The following is a 4,941-nucleotide window of genomic DNA, read 5'->3' on the forward strand; positions in this document are numbered from 1 at the left end:
AAAAAAAAAAGATCAAATGGCTAATAGGTGGCAAAATTGGGATGTTTGAACCTATAGATATGTGCTGAGTGTCATTTTAGGGCTTGGAGACAGTTTATTAACACATAGTGATTTTACCCTTTAATCTTTTATGAGCAGCTTGTAATTACACACAAAAGAGGTTTGTCACACGGTAGTTGTGGTTGTGGTGAGCTATCTTCTTCAGGCTCACTTCAGACTATCTTGGAGATTCACCTTCCCAATTCATTCTTTTCCCCCTTAGGAAACTTACAAATGATTGCTTTTCATTTCTCTTGAATAATTAACTTTGTTTGATCCAGGAGAGAGCATTTAATGATTATCTGTTTACCAACAGCAAGATAGATAATAGAAGGTTTGAACTATCATTGAAGACCCGGCATGGTGGCTCAGGCCTGTCATCCTAGCACTCTGGGATGCTGAAGCTGACAGATTAATTTGAGTTCAGGAGTTCAAGATTAGCCTGAACAAGAGTGAGAGCCCTATCTCACTAAAAATAGAGTGCTATGGCACACCTGTAGTTAGTCCCAGCTACTCAGGAGGCTGAGGCTGGAGGATTGCTTATGCTCAGAGTTTCAGGTTGCAGTGAGCAATGATGCCCATAGCACTTTACCCTGGGTAACAGAGCAAGACTCTGTCTCAAAAACAAACAAAACAAACAAAAAAACTATCACTGTGTTATTTTTCTTAATGTTCATCATAGTCTTCTTCAGAATTCATTTCTATTTGGAAGAAAATATGTGTGCTTATTCTTTCTTATGAATATATTTTCAAATAAAGAAAGAGTGTCTGCAGTTTCCCCAAAATATATCATAATGTGCTCAGCCTACTAACACAATGATTTCTTTGAATGGTAGAATGTGTATTCTGAAGTAATTATGTTATATTTTTGGTGAATTTTAGAGCTTTTTAATTCATTTTAATCATTTCTCTTTTTGTATCTAACTCAAGAAATTTTATATTGTCCCTGTTTTAGCATTTATCCCAACTAAAAATATATGACATGTATATAATGTCCCCTTACCATGTTTTAGTTTATAGTTTTAAAGCCTTCATTCAATAGAGAAAAAAGTACTTCAGTGATTCTTACACTATAAACTACCTAGTAAATCTGTGTGCCTCTCCTTCATTATCCTCTTATCTGTTAGTAATGATGTAAGGCTTACAGCCATTTTAAGTAGATCTCAGAAGGTCGTTGCTTATGAGAGGAAGCTGTCTTTTCAAAAATGTTAAAGAACTGTGTTACTGTATGAAAGTATTTGGATATTGTGCCTGGCTTTTTTGATGAGGAATCACTTCTGGTGTTAAAGAGCTATTTTTGCAGCTGGAGTCTTTGGAGAGGTGAGACTTGATTAAGATGGCCCAAGTGCAGGCCAAGAATTATTTAGAATGTTGAGAACCTGGTATATTGCTGTTGTGACCCAGAAGTTATACATCTAGGTGGGTGATAAATTCCTTCTTATTTAGCCAATTTAATATAAGTTTTGGTATTGATTTACAGATTGTGAATAGAGAAACTACTGAAATTACTGCCTCTAACGTCTTTAAGTGAAATTAAAGTTAGTTGAGATCCCCCTTCCCAGCAATTCAGCTGCCAGTTCATGTAAAATGGTAATAATAGTGTCGTATAAGTAATTTACTTTAGCTTGCTTTTGACAAATGTTTGATTAAGGAATTTGGGCTCATATCTAGAAAATTAATAGATAATGTAAGCTTAAAAGTCAGTACTAAAGCATGGTTGTCATTGGTGACTGTGACCACCTGTCTGGTCATTTTTTTTATTGTAAATATGTTCTACTTTTCCCCCCACACTTCTGCTTTAGCAAAGAATTGTATATTATTAAGGAGATTGATAAATATGGGTTTTGACATTTAAAAAACTCAAAGTTCATATGATTTTTCTTTGTATTCGAATTTATTGGATTATGTGAACACTGATCAGAAGAATACCACTTGAGATTATCAAAACCTAGATGTGTAGAAATAAGAAACATGTCAAGGCTACTATCTTCCTCCTTTTGTTTCAGGGTCAGATTTTTTATATGCTGATCTACTACTTGGAAGAAAGTTTAGAACTTGAGAAAGCTAATGTGTCTCTGGAGGAACGAAGAGGTTTCTTCTCTTTTTCATTCTTTGTTTCTTTCTCTTTTTTTAACATCATAAATGGAATGAATGGATATCTTATTCAGGAATCTCAATATATGTTATCAGATACCTTTGATATTCTTCTTATTACTACAGTTTTTAAATATCCTCTCCTTTAAAAAAAATTCACTTATCTGGATTATTTAAAGTAGATATGTCAGTATTAAAAAATGAAAGCAATATTCTTAAGAAGAAGTTTTATATATTTTAAAATTTAGTTCTTATTCCAAATTAATTGGACCATTACAAGCATTAATTCATCAGAAGTTTACAATATAGTATATTATTTGGTTTTTAAAAAAAGCAGTATGACGCAATGTTCATTCCTGTTTGAAAATTTTATCTTTATTGTCTTGTAGTCTTGATGATTTTGTTGCAAAATCTGAAAATAAATTTAGCCTATTGATTATTTGAAACTGTAAACTAGAATTTTGTATAATTTGAGAAATCATATAATGAATAGAAAATATTGGAAATAATCTTTCTAAGCAACCAGGTGACATTCAATTAAATACAAATTCTACTGTGTTTACAATTATATATTTTAACATGTAATTATGTGTTTTTTCTTTTTTTCTCTTGATTACCTGCATTTTCAGTGTTTACCATGCAACAAAATGTACTACTGTGTAATAAAAGCATCAAGTGGGCAGCACCTGTACTCAATAGGAAGGGCGCCGGCCACATACACCAAGGCTGGTGGGTTTGAACCCAGCCTGGGCCAGCTAAAAAAACAACAATGACAACTGCAACAATAACCAAAAAAGCAACTGGGCATTGTGGTGGGCGCCTGTAGTCCCAGCTACTTGTGAGGCTGAGGCAAGAGAATCACTTAAGCCTAAGAGTTTGAGGTTGCTGTGAGCTGTGATGCCAAGGCACTCTGCCCAGGGCGACAGCTTGAGATTCTGTCTCAAAAAAAAAAAAAACTGGCCAAAGTCAAAATTATAATGTTAATGGTTGTTTTAGGATGGTAGCATGAGTTGTGATACAATTTCTTTTCTGTTTTCTAAGTATTGAATTATAAAATTACTTTCATAATTAAAGATAATCCATAATAAAATTATTAGTACAGAAGTATATATCAGAGGCTTTGGAAATGACTTAATTTCCACTAAGCTTGTTTTGTTTCTCCTTGTTTGTATTTGTAGTAATAAAGTAGCATTTCAAATATGCAAGTTACGTTTATTCTCTTATTTTCTTAATTGGACAGATGAATGCTATCAAGCAACATGTTTAAAACTTCTGACATAAAACCTCATGATATAGTTACAGTTCATTATCAAGCTCTCTTGTGATATAAGGAACATTTGTATGGGTTGGAAATGAAAATAGTATACACCTAAAATATTTGTCTTTTAAGATTTTACCTTCTTAATTTAAAACATTTTTTCTTTATTTAATTTGCAAAATACTTCTGATACCAGTTTATGGAAGAATTTTGTTTTTTTTCTGACTCTAGATCCAGTTGTAATAGCACTAATCTCCGAATTATGTCTAAGTTGCTTGAATAGTGATTTGGCTTAAGATGAATGAAGCTGATATGGAACTCAGAATGGTATTTGAGTGTTTGTTGTTTTGGAAAATATATTTTTCAGCATTTATTTTAACATGCTATTCAATGTAAATGAGTGTATTTATGAAAATAGTATTTCATAGATCACTTGCTAAGCATTATTTGTAAAAGGATCTATGGAAATATTTCTCTACTGCGTAATTTTGGCTCCTATGGGACATTTTGACAGTATCTGAAGACATTTTTGGTTGTCACAACTTTGGGGCCTTTATCGGCATCTAGTGGATAGAGGCCAGGATGCTACCTCTAACCACTCATCCTGTAGTTAGTACACTGAACAGCCTCCTGCAAAAAAGAATTATACAAATGTCAGTAGTCTCAAGGTTCATAAACCATGGTCCATGATGGAGAAAAGATGTTTGGTTTATTGATTTTACTAATTTTACTAAATGTTAATAATAGGTGCTAAAACAAACAAACAAAAAATAATAGGTGCTAATTTTCATGCTCCAAGGTTAAATTGGTATAAATAATTAACGGTATAGAAGCTTAATAAAGATAATAAAGGTTAATTTCAATTTTTTGAAAAAAATTTTTGTAAAACTATGTTGTGTTATAACCATGTCATTTCGTTGTGTAATTACGCTTAGTAATTAGCATGCAATTAGTTCCCTTTAAATGCTAGACTTGTACAGTAGCTTCATTATAATTCTTGGAATCCCTCCTCTAAGGTTTTGTGAATCTTTAAGAGAATTTCTTAGGGGTTGCCAAGTCAAAAAGTTTCCAGGAGAGTATTCTGCTACAGACTAGGTAAAATCAGTTACACATCGTCAGGACCATTTTTGTTTTCTGCTATTGCAGATATGATCCTTTCCCTGGACTTTTCCTTCTCTGTCAGAATAAATTAGAACAATGTCCTTCTGAAAATCTCAGTCCTTCCGTCTACTTTCCATCTACTAAAGTGTGATGATATGTACAAAAGACTGCATTCCCAATACAGGATTTTTTTTTTCATTTTTATATTTTTGCTTTCGAAAGAATCACGCTCCTAGGCCCTTTAAGTAGAAACCTCTCTTTAGGTTTCAGATATAAAGAGTGTTAAGATAGGATAGGGTGGCTCGGCGCCTGTGGCTCAATCGGCTAAGGTGCCAGCCACATACACCTAAGGTCGTGGGTTCGAATCCCCAGCCCGGGCCCGCCAAACAACAATGATGGCTGCAACCAAAAAATGGCCGGGCATTGTGGCGGGCGCCTGTGGTCCCAGC

At 33.7% G+C, this 4,941-nt stretch overlaps 1 protein-coding gene across 4 annotated transcripts in view; it reads left to right on the forward strand.

Moving 5' to 3' along the window:
* USP32 (ubiquitin specific peptidase 32) overlaps positions 1-4,941 on the forward strand; it is a 223,695-nt gene that overhangs the window by 128,872 nt on the left and 89,882 nt on the right. The gene's annotated exons all lie outside the window — the stretch shown is intronic.

This window comes from Otolemur garnettii, unplaced genomic scaffold (genome assembly GCF_000181295.1).
Source record: "Otolemur garnettii isolate 467f Iridium unplaced genomic scaffold, OtoGar3 scaffold00094, whole genome shotgun sequence".
Lineage (NCBI taxonomy): Eukaryota > Metazoa > Chordata > Mammalia > Primates > Galagidae > Otolemur > Otolemur garnettii.